We start from the raw sequence: 19,959 nt of genomic DNA, 5'->3' as shown, positions 1-19,959 counted from the left end.
CGAGGTGCTCGTCGCATAAGCTCCCTTTGGTTACGTTAGTGAACTCCAGCCCTGTTGGGAACGGCTGGTTTATTGTCCTCAGGAATATTTCTGGCCGGGAGGGAGAGAAACGTTCGTTGAAACGAAATCTGAAAGCTGTGGCCCACGCGGCACTCCCACGACTTTCGTGAGAAAGTGGAAGGAGGACCGAGAAGAGGCGGTTCTTTTCCACCAGAAGAACTGAGCTGTTCCCAGCGTTTGAATTTCCCCCTGCCTTGCCCTCCTGTTATGAGACCAGGTTCACGCGTTGTGCTAAGCCATTTGTTTTAAACCACCATAGGCCAGGACATTACCCCCATCAGTTAATGTATGTGCGTATGTATACATGTGCATAATTTATTGTATTTATTTTAGATAATATAATACAAGATAAGATAAGATAAAAAGCCCATCTAACCAGCTGGTATATGTATGATATGATCGTGCAAGCCATGACACTCTATGGAAGCAAAAGTTGGACTTTGAAGCAGGATGGGAAGATTATTGATGCCTTTGGACTTTGGTGTTGGAGAAGATTTTGGGCAATACCATGGACAGCCAAGAAAACAAACTGGTGGATTGTCAAATCAACATACAGTTCTCTCTCCCGGCACAAATGACCAGGCTCAAATTATCCTACTTTGGACGTGTTATGTGAAGACCCAGCTCTCTGGAGGAGGCTCTAATGCTGGGGAAGGTGGAAGGAAAGAGAAGAAGAGGATGCCCAGCAGCCAGGGGGGAGGGAGACAGTGACAGTGGCAGTGGGGGCACTGCTGGAAGACCTGGAGGACCAGGTTAGGGACAGATCATCACAGAGAGGGTCTGTCTATGTGGTCGCTAGGAGTTGAAAACTTGGCACATAATATATGATCTGCCAAACACCCTAGGTAGATCATATACCTCCATCGTGCTTGGCCCAAACCAAGCAAAGCCCATTAAGACTTAGTGAGATGCCTCCACCCCAAAAGTTGATTTACTTTTTGCTGCATGTTTTATGCAACAGAAGGGTCAGATTGGCTTCCACTGTTTGCTCAGACTTGAAGCAATGGTTTGCGCCTAACCATTTTTATTTTTTATTTTATTTTGATGTTTATTGTTAAAACATTGAAATACAAAGAACGTAGAAAAATACTGAAATACAAAGAAAAGAAAAAAAACAAGGTGATGCAAAAAGACTGCAACATTTGAATTAAAAAAAAAGTGGAAAGAGAAAAAGTAAATTATATCCTTCCCTTCCTATCTCCAACCACAAGCCACGGTTTAGTTGTTTCAACTGTGCACCTAACACTAATTGTTGTTAGTTTTCTATTTGAGTCCTGAAAACCATATTCCAGATGTCTAAATAGCATGGAAAAATAATCCATACTGCCACCTAAAGTGGCACCTTCCTAATCAGAGCACAAAGTCCAGAGCAGGTGTGTGCAATTCGTAGAGGGGAAAGGGCCACATGGATACATTAAAAATAATTGTGGGCCCCAAAGGAATAGCTGGCGTGCCAGTCACTGCTCAGCATTTAGCAGCTTGCTGGCATTGTTGGTGAGGTGTTGGAGGCACTTGGCAGTATATCTTTCAGGGTGGCGCTGGCAGATCTGTCTGGCAGCAGTGGATTTACTGAGTTTTCAGAAAACACTGGCAGGCTGTACAAGGTTGCTTGGAAGGCTGCATGTTGCCCACGGGCTATATGGTGTGCAGGTGCATCTAGAGGCTAAAACTGTCTATAACTGTTGCAAGATTTATTTAAATCAAAACAAAAATAGGAGCAAACAACAGTGGGGAAAAATCTCATAAAATCTCAATTAAAAATGATACCAGAACTAAATTAAACAAGTAAAATATGCTTAAAAACTGGAGGAGAGGAGAAAGCCTCTAGTGTCATGTACTTTGCAAGGTCCTGTGTGTAGATCAGGAAAAGGTGGTTTTTTTGGGGGGGGGGGCTTCCACTTGTTTTTATTTTTCAAAAGAAAAGTCCCCTTTGAGTCCTTTAGAGGGAGGCAGTTCTCCGTTGGCTAGATACTCATCCCATGTTTCTGCTGCTCTGGAGCAGAGTTCAGAAACCACTTGTGGGTGCTGCTGCACTGGGATGCTAATAATCGGTGCACAAACTCACAAGGTACAGCTGTGCCTCCAGAAGACAGCAGATTGTCCTAATTGTTTTATTTGATGTTTGAATAATCTTGGAGTTATATAGCTTTTGAGGTGGTATTCTATAACTTCCTTTGAAGATGCTCAGGGGGAAAAGCAGAATGAATATAAAAATAAGCGTACAACTGTATTCCTGGATGGTTTTCTAGAGGACTGGGCATTTGTTCCATAAAGGCCTAGTTAAGTAAAGAGTATCGATCAGTTTGCTCTTATAGCCTGATGGGTTACAGAGCTGTATATCTTTTCTTGTCTTTTGAGTGATGAAAAGGCCACTTTGACAGGGATGATGGAGTACCAAACCATGAGAATAACCATATCCTCTGTGCAGTGGTGGTCTCAGATGAAAAGAGGATTATTTTTCCACAACAATGCCTAGTGTCACAAATCTCATTGAGCCATAATGTAACATCGAGTGTTGTATGGACCCAGCTTAATACTTTTCCAGCAAACCATGGTTAAAAAAAAAATTGTGTGTGATTTTTGTGGACCCATATTGGCCAACAGCCTTTCTGAATGGCCCAGGGTCAGTGGTTGAAGGCATGTAGGAATCCAGTTGCGCTGTACAAGATTGTTTGCATGTGCTGCAGCCTGGATGCCGTAATTTTGACAAAATGGAAGATGGAAGGAATCTGGCTGGGACGATTATCTTTTAGGTGCCAGGGCTATTGGCATCCAGCAGGAAGGGCTGCTTCTGAGTTACTTTCCTATATTAGCAAAATCTGCCAGAGATGCCCTTGCAACGTTCATTCTGAAGCCGCAGATGCCTTGTTAAAAGACAACGGTGAAACCCCTGTGGAAAAAAACTGGCCTTGATTCTTTGTGAGGAATGAGCACTCAGGTCCCAACTCTACCCTTTCCTGGGCAGCAAGCTTGTGTGTAAAGGTTATAATTCTGTTTTCATATGTCTTAGAGCCTTATCGGCTAATGGGTGAGGGCAGTGCCCCCCGCCCTTCAAAGCCTGGTTCAAATGTTTTTTAATTACTTGAGCCATCACCCGGGGGCCCTTGCAACCTTCTCCCTTGGCCATGGTGCAAGAATTTTGTCTCAGTAAAAGAAAATGGTTGGGAGACCTGCGTAAGGTCCACATGCAGGCTGTGAGTAGCTTGGCCATGGTTTATGGAATTAACTACAGTTGGCTGGCTACCTGGAGCATGCTAAACCAGAAGCAAACAAAGCACTTCAGCAGGTTGCATGTTGGAATTACATAATTAATCCCAGACAATGGGGAAGGAACCAGGATTGAATAATAAGTCTTACTGAAGGGTCCAAAGTATCATTCCCCATTTAGGAATGAGGAGGGGCAATGATAAACATACCAATCATAAACATACCAATCATACAGGAGGGAGGCAGAATCCAAGACAGCCCCTAAGCTAACTGGGAGAACCTTTGGAGTGGGATCCAACTTCCCTTGCACCCCTCCAGCACCCAACTTTACTGTTACTTGTTCTTCTTTTAGTTCCCTTTTACCTGCTTCAAATTGGCCATTCTTTGAGTGGGCTGTTTATGATTTTTAAGAATAATACAAGTCTTCCTATGTGGTGTTTGTTACAGCTTGGGACCTTGGGACTTTTGAAAGCATGTGGGGGGCGCTCAAACAAAATGGCTGCTTTGGGCTTGGTGGGGGCAGGGGGAAGAGTTGTTTCCCAGAAGACGAAACACCCACTTCCAAGCAGCCAGATACTGAGGCTGATATCTGCCATCCTCTCAAGCCTACTTTTGTCTTTTTTCTAGTTAAGTGGCATATTTTAAAGCCAAGCCCTGGGCTATAGCATTTTTATTTTATGAGGTTGCCTCAAAAGCCAACATGGGTCCAAAAGTATCTTTGGATGTAAAAATGATGGTGCTTTGCTTTTCAAATACTGCTGTCCTTTGCTCAAGAAGAAAATGGGCTGGGTTACACATCAATCTAAATTACGGTTTGTTTAACCATTTTAACCATGGTTTGTTGACTTCACATAAGCCCAGGTTGTTATTTACAAAGCACAATGGCAGGTCTACAGAATGCATGAAGAGAACAGACTATGTTATGGCGTCCTGAAAGATATAAGCCCAGCCAGTGTCCCCTTTCCCAGCTGTAACAATGGATATTTCTGTTTGATTTCTTTTCTTTACTCTTATATTTATATCTCATCTTTTCTCTGGCAGGCCAAGATGCAACATCCAGCAATCATCTTGTGAGGTAAGTCAGGCTAAGAGACTATGATTGGACTGAAATCGTCCCCCTGAGCCCCCTGGTGAAGCAGGGACTTGAAGCTGATTCTCTCCGGCCCTAGTCGGTGTGTTGGTGAATACATGGAGTTATCTTGTATTGATTGTCAATCTCACTACTGTGGTCCTCCTCCCTTTGGCAACCTGTGGCCCCCAACATCTGGAAATCATAGAAGTGGAAGGATGGTTTACCTGCTAGACTATTTCATCATCATATTAATCATATTTGTGTAGCTGCCCATCTCACAAAAATGTGACTTTGGGCGGTGTACAAGAAAAAAACTATAGGACAGTGTGATATAAAAACTATTTATAATTTGACATTATAAGTATGATGAAATATGATAAATACCCAGTCTTTCTGTGTAAAAAGCACCTGCCCCACCTCTGGATTCTGTTTTCTAGGCCCACGTAACTCCTGAGGCAGACCCTTGTAACTTTCAACTCTCAGGATGGTTAACAAGCCCACTGGGAGGCCTAGATCACATGCCCTCCTCCTTTCTCTGGTGTCTCTTGATCATCTCCCCCTGCACCAGCAGACCAGGCCTTTCTGCCATTTTTCAGCAGCAAACAGGAAGTCCTGGTTAATCATCAACTGGGCAGCCCCACGGTGACAGGTGTGGGCCAAGGACGCCAAGAGATAAGGAAACAGACGGTGCTGGTGGTAGTGGTGGAGCTGGAGGGGACCCACCCGTAGATAACACGTAGCCGAGCTGTCACTTAACCTTTTCCAGTCCACAAGCGTCTTCCATATGTTTTGAAAAGGCAGCAGTTGAAAGGGAATCCAAAAGCTGATAGACCAGGCCAGTTCCGATACTGGTCTGACTTGGGGATAAGTTGTAGAAAGTTTACCGGGCCTTGGTATCTAGATGGTGTTTCGTGTGTCGCACACGGTTCCCCAGCAGCACCAGTCTGGGGTGTATTTTTTTCAGAGCACCTGTAACTTCCCAGAGAATAACCCTCCTCTCCAAACTGGATATGAAAAAATAGGCTCAAGCTAAATGTGGGGAAAAGGTTGAGCGAGTCACTCCTTTGCAGCTAGGCTACCTTGCCAGGTGGTTGAAAAACAAAAATGATGCCTCTGAGGTGTGTGCTGGAAGACTGAGATGCAAATGGAGCCTCTGTGCTGCTTTCTCCAAAACGTGAAAGTGCATCATCATCCCTTTGTGTGTAAACTGACATCCATTTTGTCTTCCTCACCAGTTGCATGTGGTCCAGAGTAGGTGAGTAGCAGGCAGGCGTATTTTATCCTTAGCTGCATAAAGAGTCTTCATTGTAGTGGGGCTCTTCCCCAATTCAGTGCCCTCTAGAAGAGGTGGACCAAAGGGCCCTTCGTCACCAGCTGGCACAGAAAACATAGCGTGCCCACCAGGAGGGGACCAAGTTAGCAGAAGCCGCTGGGGAGCTAGTAGCATTTTTTGTTTTGTTTTCAAGGAGATTGAAAGCAAATGGAAATCAGCCCTTGCAGTGTTTATACATATCTCACTTTCGCTTCTGATAAACATCTTTGGAAGATTATGTGTGTGTGTGTTTTCAAAAACCTACCCAACTTACTTGAACAGAGATGAGAAGACATGGTGTGTACTCCTTCAGCTCTTAAAAATGGTTGCCTATCACCAGCCTAAAGGAGAAAGGCTGCTTCTAGGCTGTGCTGGGAGTCACAGGACATGGTCTGGCTCATCTTTTCCTGACTGCACCGCCAGGAATTTTGGGACTGCAGCTCCCAGAATTCCCCAGCCACTCCCAGCTTGTTTGGAGGGCACCAGGTTGGGGAATGTCACACGCAGTGGCTCAGGTCTTTCTTGGGGGAATTTCAGTGGCTGTGATCACCCAGCATACATTACCTGGTCAGGGGAAGGTCTAGCAGATGTGTTTGCATGTGAAACTAGGTTTGTGTTAGCCTTTTGTTAGTTGGTGGGTTTTTTTACAGCTTCGTGTGTTGCGTGACGTTAGCCCATCTCATCTGGTTAGCCTTATAGTGTGCTTATTCTGTAAATCCAGGAAATGAGTTAATTCTGGAGTCAGTGTGTTGTATGAATGCAGCTCGTAAGAACCATAGAGATGGGCTTTTTGTCATCCTCACCAGTCCCAACCCCACCTTTAGTCATTGAGAACTGGGCAGTATATTTAATAAATTGGGCAGCAAGTTTAATAAATTATTATATCTATAAAAGGGATCAGACAAAATGTCTGATCTGTCCCCTCCTCGGCCAGTGTTGCCTTTGACCCAGTTGTGCCTGTCCTGCAGAAGGCAAGCAATGGCTTTCATGCAGAACTGGCAGCAGTGACCCAGTTTTTGCAAACTGGTGGAATAAACAGCCAGGGGCATAAAGCCTCTAGGTCAGTGTTTCTCAACTTTGGCAGCTTGAGGCTGTGTGGACTTCAACTCCCAGAATTCCCCAGCCAGCATGGCGCTGGTCCACACAGCTTCAAGCTGCCAGGGTTGAGAAACACTGCTCTAGGTGGTGTGTGTGTGTGTGTGTGTGTGTTTTGCCTTAACATGTGCAAACCCAGCCCTTGTGTTCTGTAAATCATGGCTTGTGTTTTACCATGCTGTGTGAACCCACTCAGTTGTGGTTTATTAAATAAACCCCAGTCAAGTAAATCGTGTCTTCACATGATAGTTGAAAGCAGTCCCAGCAGAATGAAGCACAAAGGCATTTGATTTGAGATGGTGGCTTTCTTCATTGTTTCATTTTTCCAGTTTTCTCTGTCACAAGTCTGAATCACCGCTCACATTTTTTGCAATGTGGTGGTCCTGCAATTCCTCCTCCTCCCCTCCCCCACTCTGGATCCCCCCCCTCATCCAACACTGGCTGTGTTTCAGTTTGGCCAAAAGTATTACTCACTGGGCTTTGACTGATAGCATTTTATCGTGATAAAGGAGCTGTTAAAACTGAGAAAACATCTGACTACTGTGCACACCTTAGCTTTGGATACTGGGGGTGAATTTCCCAGTATGTGTTTATTGTATTTTTCCTTTCCTTTTCCTTTTCATTGAACTATTAAAATACCAGCTTTAGGGTTAGGGTTCTCTGGGAGGTCAGCCTGGAAAGCTGGGTGCCAACTGTGACTTCTTCCAAGAATTCAATTATTTCAATATTCTTTCCTTATTTATCAGTACTTTTAGGTTGCCCTGTCATCAGACTCCAGGTAGCATATAAAAATATTCGAGCATCCTGTAAGACCATACAATGGCATAACCCTCCAATACAGAGTAAAAATCATTCCCTCCCCCCTGCCCTCCACTTCTAAAATGTCAGTCATGTGGGGCCGAGAGTGTCTGAGGAACGTGATCAAAAAAGTCAAGATATGTTTCACGCACTGCCATGGCTGCCATCTTGACTTTTTTGACCACACCCCTCAGACAGCCCTGGAGGGGCTGGCCCACCTGTGGGGGGAAGCTATTCCAGAGCTTCCACGGAAAAGTCCTGCCTTCTGGAACCAGAGCATCTTAAGGCGTTAGCAGACATTAAAATCCACTCTCTGGTGGAAGAGTGGCCGCCCCTTACCTACAGCCACAAAAAACAGTCCCTGAGCCCCTCCTGGGAGTTTCTGCCTTTCCAAACCAGCCTCCTCCTCTTTTTGCAAGGCAACAAACATTTGCGATCAAAAAACCAGCCCTGTAAAAGGTGCAGATACGCATCTTGCCCATTCCTCTGCCTGAAACTCGGAGAAGAGAGACCGGTTCAAGCTGTTTCCCTTAGCCACTGAGATGCCCCCCCTTCTCCACAGCCTGGTCCTGGAAAACATACAAAAACATCCAGCCACTGGCAGTTGGGCACTTTTGAAAAAAATATGCTGATGAGGCCATTGAGGCTGCGGCTTGGCGCAGCTTCCAGGAGCACCCAATGGGGGAGTGGCACCCTGGTTCTGCCCTTCTCTGGAAAGCTCCGGGCCCATACCTGTCCCTTTAAGAGCTGGCCTGAACACCTCCCTTTATAGGCCTTGGGGGGAGAGGGAAATAGCCCTCAGGTAATCCCTCCTGGCAAACAGCTTGTGTGCTCAAGATAGAGGGCCTCCCAATAGATTCTTCCCCCCACCCCCACCCGAAACAGCCGGGGCCTCTCCCATCACCCGCACCACCACCCAAGGGCAAAAGTAATCCATCAAGTGGGGACACATTTGCTGGCAGCTCATTAACCATTAACCCTGGGGTAGGCTTTGCTGCCTCCCGGCCAGCGCCAGGAGGGCGTTCCTGGGTGCTCTGGGCTTGGGTGGCACCCGCTGGTTGATGTCAACCTCTTAATTTGGCCCCATGAAGGCATCTTGGCACACTCTCAGTTCCTGCTCTTGGAATGCTACCACCCCAGTTTGGTCGCTGTTGGCAAGTCTTAGCTCTGGGTTCAAATTCTGCTCTTAGAGAATGGAGAAGGTACCACTTCCTAAAGCAAAGCTCTGAAACCCAATTGTATGCCAGTGGCCTGGCTCCTGTGCCCAAGAATGGGCAGCCATTATGAGGCAGAGTAGCAACAATCTTGGCTGATCGCCGGGAGCAAATCAGAGTTGGACCCGGTTAGGACTTTGATGGGGGACTCCTAGAAGATACGGCTGCTGTAATTGAACTGTTCTCCCAGAAGCAGCCGCTGGCGAACCGCTTGTGGCCCCCAGAACTCCATGGATGTGTCCAGGAAGTCGCCGAGAGAGAGATGTTACCTTTTTAATGACTTTAATCTATTCCCTAACATGGTCCCTCCATGAGTGTCAGGCTAGAAGTCACACTCCAGGGAGGACAGCAGCTGTAGTCCAACACATTTAGAGGAGACCAGCAGAAAGGCCTCAAGGCTGCTAAGCGGGCACTGCCCCTTCAGGCTGACAGAGCAGAGGTGGAAAAAAAGACTATATGCTGTGAGCCTCATTTTCCCTCCGTGGGTTCTAAGAATCCACCTTCTCCCACATCATCTGTGGCCTCTTTCTCCCTACACCGCACCCCCCCCTCCGTCCTCTGTGTGCCGGCACACGCACGCACGGCCCAGCTCTGCCCATCTGATTTGTCTCTCTGTCCTGCACCTTGGGAGGAACCTGGCAGCCTGCACAGGCGCATCATTATGCTGGCTGGAAGGAAGCTGAGGTCTCTGCATCCAGCCCACCTAGCCAGATACAAAGACCCGAGTGTTCGGTGTCGTCACCCCGCCCCCCCCACTCACGTGTTCTCCAAGGCCCAACTACCTGGAAAAGACACGGGCTCGATGTGTTGATTTAATAATGTATGGATCTATATAAAACGATTCCAAGCAACCGGGCCAGGAGACGGATGTTTTCAGGGAAACCAAGTGAGGATGTGAAGAAGGGTGGACAGGCAGCAACCCAGCAGCGTGAATGTCGACGGGGAAAACCAGCTGCTTGGCTAAAAAAAAAAGCGGGGGGAGAAGAGGAGGAAGAAGAAACAATCAAATATTATTTATTGCCATCTCTTCTCTACCATGCTATGACTTTTTGGAGTGCCAGCGTGGGACCATTTCTGAAGTTGAGGTCTGGTACGCTGACTTGGGGATGGGTGGAGGAAACCAAGCTTATAATTAGAGGGCACAGAAAGTTTGTCCATTCCTCTCACCCACCCTCCCTCCCTCCCTAAAGAACACCTTGCCATTTCAGAACTGCTTCCCCCTCCCCAGAGCTGCCACCAATCTCTGGTCCTCCTGCTCCAAAAAGGACCCCAACAGGTTCAGGAACACACCTTGCTCTTCTTCCCTAAGTCAACACTGATGGATGCTGAGAATGGCTGCAAATTACAAGAGTCAAATCCTGATGGCTCTTGGCCAGGCTGGCAGGGAATCCTGGGAGTGGTAGTCGCAGCATACAAAGGCCGCCTTTGGCAAACCATCTCCCCATTTAGCCTTTCCCAGCAAGATCAGGATGGCTCGCTTTACAGAGCGGGTGTAAGGATTACTGAGGACAAATCGGTAGTGTAGTTGGACATTCCAACTGAGAGCCTTCCAGGTGTTTGAAAGCAGTGTTTCTCAACCTCAGCAACTGTAAGGTGTGGACTTCAGCTCCCAGAATTCCCCAGCCAGTTGGGGAATTTGCTGAGGCTGAGAAACACTGGTCTAAAAAACCGGTCTGACAAACGGGCATTCATAGTTTTCCCTACATGAGATGCTTCATCTAATCCCATTTTAAAGTCACCCAAGCGGGCAGCCCTCAATCCTGAGACACTGAGTTCCACAGTGTCACGTGGCACTGGACGAGGACAAGTTGTGTTGGACTACAGTTCCCAGTTGTCATGCTGGCTGGAGAATTCTGGGAGTTTAAGTCCACCATCTTAAAGTTGCTGAGGTTGAGAAACACCGTTTTAGACTGTAACTCCTAGCCAGCCCTGTGCAGTGGGCCTATCTGGAGGGCATACCAAGTTCAGGATAGGTCCTCAGAACTACAGATATTTATGCTGCTACTACTTTTTTAATTTACTTTTTATTAATTACTGAATTTATATCCATGCACTCCTGGCATACCAGCCTGTGGCAGCTTGCAACAGAATACTGAAGAACATCGAACACCATAAATTAATGTCAATTAATTCAGATTGTATGGTTATTTTTATTATTGTTGGCATTGTGTGTCTGTGTGTATGAGACAGAAATCACACGTGTCTGCTTTTTTAAGCTTTGAGGATAATCATGATGATCTGGAGCTTGGCTTCCGTATGGTATACAATAGCTCGATTTGCTTCGATTGATACAATAGATCTTCCAGTAGTTAAGTAAGTAGTTATGTTGCTGTTTTATTGATTGTTTGTATATATGTTGGTTTACTATAAGTCATCAAGGAAGGAAGGAAGGTTTTTTTCCCTTATCAGTGGTCAACTTTACTGCCTTTTTCACAGATACAGAAAATCAAGCACTTCCCTCTAACCAACTTGATTCTTTTTGAAACCGTTGCTCCTTTCTTCATTTAAGTAGCTGAATGCTTGATGTTTCTAGCAATTGCCTTGAGCGGTATTTCTTTCCTGATCTTATTTTCTGTTTGGGAGTATGTTGTTTTAAACACGCTGTGATTCATCCCCATTTTTATCTTAGGAATTTGTTGTCAGTACCTCTAATGCAGCCTTTCTCCACCTTTTGACCCTGGAGGAACCCTTGGAATATTTTCCAGGCCTCGGGGAGCCCCTGCACATTCCGGCTCAAAGAGAGGCCTGAAGCTACAACATTATTATATTCGTTTCATGGGTAGGCCCGTAGATATGTACTAACAGTGTACTTAAACTAAAAATAAAGGATGAAACTTACCTCTTTCATGTGAAGTTGCCCCAATTTGAAATAATTTTTAAAAATAAATCGTGATCTCCTACGGAACCCCTAGTGACCTCGCGTGGAACCTGAGGGTGCCACGGAACCCTCGTTGAGAAACCCTGCTCTAATGATGAAGGAAGGATTTTCACAGTTGCTTTACTGAGGTTTTTTTGAGTTCCTGTTTTACCTGAGGTGCCCATCAATGTTCCTAATTTATTGTATCAGTGTTTTCAGATTTACATACTCTATTAAATGCACTTAATCTAACTGCTCTGTTTTGAAGGAGCCTGCAAGAAAGACAGTGCCACTGGGCAAGGCCTGGGCTGGTGGAAGGGAAGGCAGCTAGCCGGAGCAACAGTCCCATCTGTCGTGCAAATAACGGAGGCAGCCAGGGGCTGGTCTCTGGCGAGTGCGGCAACAGCCACCGCCCCTGCACAGGAGCATGAAAGGGGCCTTTGTAGTCTCGGGCTGGGTATGCCAGGGAAAAGGGCAGGGTACTGTCCCCTCCTGCCCGTTATTTGTAAGGGCCAGCAGGTATTCCACATCTACCCCCAGCCCACCCCCAGAGCCCAGGGCAAACTCACCTGATCCTGCGTGGCAGTTGTGAGCATCCCACGACCCTGGGATAAAACTCTGGGTAGCCAAAAGTTGGCTGACATGACACAGTGTCTCCTTCCAGGTTCTGGGGCTCCCCAGTAAGGCATGGCCAGGAGTCCACGTGCATAAGGAAAGTGTCCTTCTAGGCCTGATTTGGGAGCTCCTACTGCATCCTTTGGATCCTGTTCCACACTTCTAGCTGGAGTAGCCACTGCATATCTAAGGTCCCGAGGGGCCTCCAGTTTTCAATCCAAAAGCTGCTGTAAAGCTATTCCAACCTGCCTTCATTTGGAAAGGGAATGCTGGGAAAGATGAGAGAATTAGCAGTGGCACATGAGGGGCTCTACTTCTACTACCCCCCATCCCACCAGCAAAATCCAGTCCTTGAGGCAAGGTTATTGCACACACAGAAAGCATTGCTAGAAAGTGCCCAGCCACTGATGTTGTAAATACCATAATCCTCTCACACATTCCACATAACTCTGCATTTGCCCACAAGTATGGAAGCATATTTCATATAAAGCACATATTTATACATATTTTCATTCTATATGCCTGTCCTTTAAGGAATTCCTGTATTTGAGTCTTGCGATGGTTCTGCTGTAGGCTGGAAGGAAGGGCTGTATTTATATTAAGCTGGGATTTGCTTAACCATGATTGTTGAACAGGTCCCCATTGACTGCGTTCATGCAGTGCTTAAAATCATAAAACGTGGTTTCCAGTGTGCTAGCATCAAAGAAGCAGGCTTCGTGTTGTTTGTCAACCTGGTCTTCCCACGTCACCATAATTAAGTTCTGGGCTGAATTCAGCCTATTTAGCTCCTCAGATGTGGGTCTCTGGAATTCCTTTGTCCTTTGCCTCCATGCAGCTCCTTTCTTGTACACCACCCTTTCCCAAACTGCTGCCTTTCTAAGAATCAAACCTCAGCTCCTAAATTTCACTAGCGTGTCTTACGGCTATCACCATGGCTAGAAGGTGTCAAGCTGTCAGGAGAGCCCCACTTTGGGGGGAAAGAGAATGCTTCATATTTTACATTTTCAGATGCTGTCTTTTGAGAAAGAACAACCCAGATGTATGAAGACTTTCATACATTATTTTCTGTTGACCTCTGGTTTGAGCCTGCAAAATCTCTTGACCTTCTCAGGACAAAATGGAAGAAGACCGTGTGGTCCTGGCTGCCTCTGCGATCTCAGGAAATCCCATCTGCTTTCCCAGAGCACAAGCGTAGCTTTTCCTCACCATACAAGAGGAGCGCATACCGCTGGCCAAGGTGATTCTTTAGCTGTGTTTGCCCTTGCAATGCACAAATGGGAAGGACTCACCATGGCAAAGCAAACAGATTAAATTGTACTGAGCAAAGAGGGTAAGACCTGAGGAGGACAGCATCAGCTGCCACCTCTAAGCCTCAACAAAGGCTTCATGGGTGTGGATCAGGATGTGGGGCATCCTGTTGAAGACTGGGTGGATGCGTGGGATCTTCACCCAGGGGGAAGCTTGTCTAGCGGGTAAGCTCACCTCACCTGCAAATCAGGTGAGGATGCTGGGATACATCTCCCAGGGTCATGGAGAGAATGAGAGAGAGAGGAGGATGACAAAATCCTGGTTCATGGGAGAATTTTTGTTCCTCGAGGAGGAGGATGTTATGGCAGCCAATTCTCATGTTGGGAGGCTACCTTTTGCTTGCTTGTTGGTTGATTTAGAGGTGGGTTTTCCATAAAGCAGTGCACAGCAGTTGAAGAGACAACAATGCAAACCAGTCAATGGAGATCAGCATTCCCCAACCTGGTGCTCTCCAGATATGTGAGCTATGATGGCTGAGGTACCTGGTGGTTGCAATCAGAATACATTTGGAAGGCCCTAGGCTTGAGGAAAGTTGATGGAGAGAAGATGGACCAACACTCTTATGTCTTCTCATCTTTCTTGGACAATTATCTAAATTTTAAATCCAGAGGGTGGCACTTAGCTGACCTTGAAAAGAGGTGGACATGGATGTGAGATCACCGGGGAATTCCAGGGTGGTAGGCTAGACTTTCTGCAATGGTACACTCATTTTATTTCAAAAGTATTTTTACCTGCATAGAAATGTATGCAGATGTAATGGATTGTTTGCTCATCGGTTGCAGGACTAATCAACTGGGATCACTTAAATGGGTGTGGCTCCAAAAGCAGCATTATTAAGCCAAGCCAAGGGCTTTTTGTCTACCTACCTACATATCTATGTTGAAGTCAAGGGATATCTGCCAGGAGTGTGCGATCTTAGTGCCCCAGCTGCTTGATACTCCCCAGCTTGGCAGCCTCCATTGTCCCCAGCCAGCACAGTTGGAGACAAACTGTGCATATCTGGGGAGCGCCAGGTTGAGGAAGGCTGGTATATATATATTTTTTTTAAAAAATTCATAAGCTTCAACACCATATGAAGTCTTCCTTTCCGTGCCCACCTGTGAAGGATCTCTGCCTCCAAGGTTCCTCACAACTCCTAGCTGCAAGTGCTGCCTACCTTGCTTCAGTTGCCTGTACTTTTCCATCCATGCTGAGTTTGACCCGTTCTTATTTTTCTTTTTCAGCCTCCCTTCTCTCTCTGTCTCTCTCTCCTTCCTCTCTCCCCACGTTGCCTGCTTTTCCCTGGACTTCAGTGCCAAGCACGGGGCTGATTTCAAGGTCTTATTTGCAGGTTCCATATGGGCATTGTGGTCAACCCCAGCCAGCACACCAGGCCTTAGTATAATCAGTGCTTTGCTCAGAAGGGTCCACGGGAAGAAGGGAAAAAAAAAAAAAAGATGGACTGAAGTGTTTTTCATTTGGAACGGGAACGGAGGGTGATGCCAGGTCGTGGGCTCTGGCAGATAAATTTAGCACCTCTTAGAATCCAGGTGGCTGGTTTTTTTTTTCCTTTTCAGTCTAGCCTGGACCCCCTTGGAAAAGGATATTGAAGAAACATTCACCTGGGCCCCATACAGGTTAGGTTCATCTCTGTCACGTCAATGAAAACTTTTTCAAACTGGAATGGTACTTTCATTAGCTCAGGGGATGCGTCCAGAGCTGTTTGTTTATTTATTCCTCACATTTCTTCGCCTCCCGTCTCACCAAAGCGACTCCGTTGGGTGCATGCTTTGTAATGACAGTGGTCCATTCTTCAAGCAGAGCAAAAACGAAAGGGAGCATCCTTCTTAATAGCTTTGCTCCAGGTAGAAACCTAGAAACCGCCCAGAGTTGCTCTTTGGGTGAGATAGGTGGTGACTAAATTTGAAATATAAATGATAGACAGACAGACTGGCCAGTGACTGCTCTTCTGCTTTTCGCCACAGGTGGAATTGTCTGTACTTCCCATGCTCCGTCAGGTACACTACCTGAAATGTCATGCAGCTGGTGGAGAGGCAGAGTCCTGTAGACTCTGGATTTGGAAGGATTCCCCAAGATTTCTATTTCTCATATCCCTTGGGTTCCCCAACATACTGAGTTTTACTAAGTGTGTATCACCCCTGTCCAGTGTGGCGTTTCCTGTGTTGATTGGGAATGAATGTGATTGCAGTCCAGGTGTTTCAAGGATGCCTGGTTGGGGAAGGCTGCCATACATGACACCCATCATCAGATGGACACATTTCCATACTTCGTCACTTCCAAGGGTAGCAATGCCACCGTTTCCCAATAATGGGGTTCCTTTCGTTTCAAAGGTTGCAGGGAAATGTACTTCCTCTCGGCTGGGTCTTTAAGAAGCATCTCACTTGCTGCTTTCTCCTCCCCCTTCCCAGTGTCTTGGCTCTGGAAAAGAAAAGCGTTCAGTTTAACTTTAGCTTCTTCATGCCAAACAAAAGCAAGTTTGTCCTCTGCACATACTTGGTGGCAGTTAACCTGGTGTGGTTGTGTTTTTTGTTTTTTTGTTTTTGTTTTTAATGCAAAGTTACTCTTAGCTCAAGCATCCATTTATATGACTCAGGCAGGCGGAAGAGCCTTCTGGATGAGTGAGGCCCATCTCAGTTTGGGATATTTTGGTGGGCCTGGGCCATTTTTGAAACTGTTTCTGTCTTTTGGCTGGCCCATTGGCATCCTTCCAAGCTAACTCAGAGAATGGGCATTACCCATTGGTTTTTACAACTAAGAACGGTAAATCCCAAACCAGGAAACAATATCCTGTTTACTGGGGCCTTTGCAGCCACACCTTGTTTTTATCACGGCGAAGGAGAAGCAACCAGGAAGTTGAGGTGCCTGCATGGGCCTTCTCCCTGGTTCAGTCCTGGACACAGGGGGAGAAATAATCTGCAACAGTCAGGAAGCCATTTTTGCAGGTGCCCATTTGGTGCGGGATGCCACACTGAACAGTTGCCTAGGGGAACCTATGCAGAATAGAAAACAGCAGTCAAGCCTCGAAACAAGGCTGGTCATCCTCAGCAAGGTCAGCTGACTAGACGGTAACTTGGTGGCAGCCTCTCTTTCAGGAGAGCCACAGCTGCAAATACACCTCTGCCGAGGAATTGAAGGATGTACTAGCTAACCATGCCATCTGCAGCAGGTGGGCAGGGAGCTGGGAAAGACCCCAGTGGGTTGAGCTGTAGCCTCCTTGGCAGCCAGCAGACCCAATTCTGCCATCTGCTCATTGCAAATTCCGGGCGAAAGTGGACGAAGTACTGATGGTCCAGGGAGGCCAACCCATCAAATGCAAAAATTCCTCCTAGGGATCTTTTGGAGAGCAGGATTCCTCTGCTGGAGAATTCTCAGGATTCCCTGGGTCTGCAGCACCCTCGTCTGCTCAGTTCAGGGCCCTTGGTCCTTTTTTCATTCCACGGCAAAGGCGCGACAAAGAAGCTGCAGAGCCCTGACCTTCTCCCAGCAAGGCCGTGGTGTTTTCATTAAGAAGGTGTTGCCGGAATGACGTTTTGCCCATCCAGCTCTCTGAATAAAGAGCTCTTTCTGGTCAGTGTTTCATACTAGCCCGCCTCGGCCTGGAAATTGTTAAAAACAGCCCTAAGAAGGAAAGGAGAGAGATGGTCAAATGGAAAAGATGGGCAAGGAGGCACAAGGAGGAGGAGGAGGAGATGGTCCCCTATCTTCTCACTTGGGAAAGCTGCCGTTTGGGGGGCTGGGGTTTATGGGGAGCTTGGTTGGCGCCGCAGTGACGTTTTGCACCCTCCGCCTCCGCACGCTGTGGCCACAGTTGGGATCAAAGCTCTGCCACTTTTTAATGTGTGGACACCGCTGGGCTCCTAGAAGGCGTGTCAGGCTTGCATTTCTTTGCTCAGGCTTGGCCGGGGACGAGGGGAGTCACAGTCCCACGTATCTGAAAGGCCTCTGGTTGGGAAAGGCTTTCGGAGCACACCTATCCCCAAGGATGTGGGGGCACAGCTATATATGACGACCGTCCCTAGGCTTGCAACAGCCCAGGAGGTGGGTTGGGCAGAAAGGCAGTCCCTGAAACTTGTCCCAGCGTACAGCTGGGGGAGGATCGGGACCCAGCCCTCCCCTCCCCGATTCCACATGGAGGCCCTTTGATACGGAGTGCAGCGGAACAATCGGAGTATCAATATCAGTCTCAAATCACCCAGATTCAGATCGGCCGCCTTGAGCCAGTTGAGATGAGCAGACCTCGCCCCACACCGCCTTTCCATCTGCAGGATGGGAGTCACAAGGATCCCAATGGCCTACCTGACAGGACCGGTGTGAGAACCTGACCCCTGAAGCACTTTGGACCCTCGGAATCAAGGGCTTCCCACCCAGATTGTGGGACCATCAGAGGAAGAGGCAGTGGCTAGGGATGAGGGGTGCTGTAGTCCAGCCTATCAAGGAGTAAGCAGCCAGATTTTGTAGCGTTGCGCAGAGGCGCCCTTTCCAGTCGGAGGGGTGGTACAAATGCATGGCAGGCAGCCCTCTGAAACACCTGGCCGTATACCTTTACCTGACTGATTTCTGCCTAGCAAGCAAGGAAGCCCAAGGGGCGGGGCGGGGCGGCGGGGCTCGGGCGTCCTCCCGTCTTTCCCCGTCCGACGGGGAGGAGGGCGTTTCCCGCCGCCCCTCGTTGAGCTGGCCGGGCCGCCGCCGCCCCAGGCATAGAGGCCCCTTTTTCCCTCCCCGCCGGGGTGTTGTTTTTTCCAGGAATGTGCGGAATCGCGCTGCGTCCGGCCAGCAGGCGGATACGCGCACACTGCTTCCATTCACGCCGGCGCCCGAGACGGGGGCAACCGCACCGCGGGCTGGCTGGCTGGCACCCCGCGGGCAGCGGCGAATCCGCCCCTGGAAGAGGCATCGCGGCCGGCGGGGCAGGGCGAAGGAGCGTCTTCCTTCCCCAGGCCTGGGGGTGCCCTCCGACGAGGCGCTGGACGGCACTCCCTGCCCTGGCCGTAAACCACTCTCCGGGCCGGCTGCCGAGTCCCGCGCGGGAGGAAGGGAGCGGCCCCGCCCCTCTGGAGAGCGCCGCGTTGGGGAAGGCGGATGTGGCAGGGCGGAGGAGAAGGGAAGATCCGAAATGTTTTCGAATCTGCTGTGCCAAAAGCCGGGAGAGTCTGGAAGCCCCTTTTCCGTCCAACCAGTTTGGTTAAATTGTACGGTATTAAAAATTTCCGTGAGCTGCAAGAAAGCTTCTCCCTTCGGATAAAACGTGTTAGGCCGACAAGGGGCTTCCAGACTCCTGATTTTTTTGCCACCGTAGACTAACACGCCTCTCCTACAGGATCTGGGGTGACCCTTCCGCGGCGGGTCAGGCCCGAAGGCGGCTCGTTTAAGAGCCTCCACGATGCCTACGATGCCTCAGAGCAGACAGCTTGCGCTCAAACGGAGCGGGCTGAGCGGTTAAGGCTTGTTAAGTTACTCTGCTCCTTCCTCTTCTTGCTCCGTCTTTCACAAGGAAATTTACAGGGAGGGAGTGTCCCCCCCCCAATCTGAAGTGGATGCCACCTCAAGGTGCTTGTATGATAAGGGCAAGAGTACCACTGAGCATATGAAAAATTTCCAAGCTCCTCACTCGGAGGCTAGCCCAGTCAAGACAGCCGGGGCACCTGGCTCAGCATGGCTGGGGTGCTCTGTGAGGAGAGTGAGGTGAGGAAGATGAGTTGCAGGTTGCTGAAGCTCCGGCTTGGAAGAAAGGTTGCAGCCACTATCCTCAACCTCCTTTGCCCAAAGGTGTTTCTAGCCTGGCAGCCATCCCCTTGCCTCTGCTCTCCCCATTAATGGGCCCTCAACCCCATTCCGGGTTAGATTTGTGGTCCTCTTTTCGTTCAGCAGTTTAAGGCGGTGTGCATGGCACTCCTTGTTTTTCATTGCAACAACCACCCTGTGAGGTAGGCCAGCCCAAGAGAGCGACAGGCCCAGAGCCCCCTAGGCAGCTTCTGGAGCTGAGCGGAGGTTCGGATCTGGATCTCCCCTGTAACAGTCCATCCATTTCCCAGGGATTTAGTTTTCCTGCCTAGACAGATCTGGATTTCAGTGTCACGTCATCACCACAACCCTGTCAGTTGGCTGGGCTCATGGGGCTGGGCCTCCTGCTCCCTCTCCAACACTTCGCTGCCACCACCCTGGCTCTTGTTCCGGGCCTTCCTGGAAGAGGAGTGGATCCTATTTCAGGCGATGTGCAAAATCAGGACGTGCCCCAAGTGTGCTGCGCTTGGCCACGTGGCTCCTCCCTGACCCCATTGCCTGGGTGTCGGTGCCCCAGCGAGTTAGTGATTAATCTGCTCTGCAAGGGCAGCGGGGGTGGGGTCTGAGGCCCCCAGTGCCCCCCCCCCAGAGGTGGGCATCGTGTTTGAGGAGCAAACAAATCCTGGGGTCATGGACTGCC

At 48.5% G+C, this 19,959-nt stretch overlaps 1 long non-coding RNA gene across 1 annotated transcript in view; it reads left to right on the top strand.

The window, feature by feature from the left end:
• The first annotated feature begins 4,298 nt into the window (after positions 1–4,298).
• LOC134503647 (uncharacterized) overlaps positions 4,299–19,959 on the top strand; it is a 40,090-nt gene continuing 24,429 nt past the window's right edge. Inside the window, exon 1 of the long non-coding RNA XR_010068565.1 lies at positions 4,299–4,342. This is a non-coding gene — a long non-coding RNA (uncharacterized LOC134503647). The remainder of the gene's footprint in view (positions 4,343–19,959) is intronic.

This window comes from Candoia aspera, chromosome 10, assembly GCF_035149785.1.
Source record: "Candoia aspera isolate rCanAsp1 chromosome 10, rCanAsp1.hap2, whole genome shotgun sequence".
NCBI lineage: Eukaryota > Metazoa > Chordata > Lepidosauria > Squamata > Boidae > Candoia > Candoia aspera.
The sequence above is the reverse complement of the archived record's forward strand: the minus strand, read 5'-3'. Positions and strand labels throughout refer to the sequence as shown.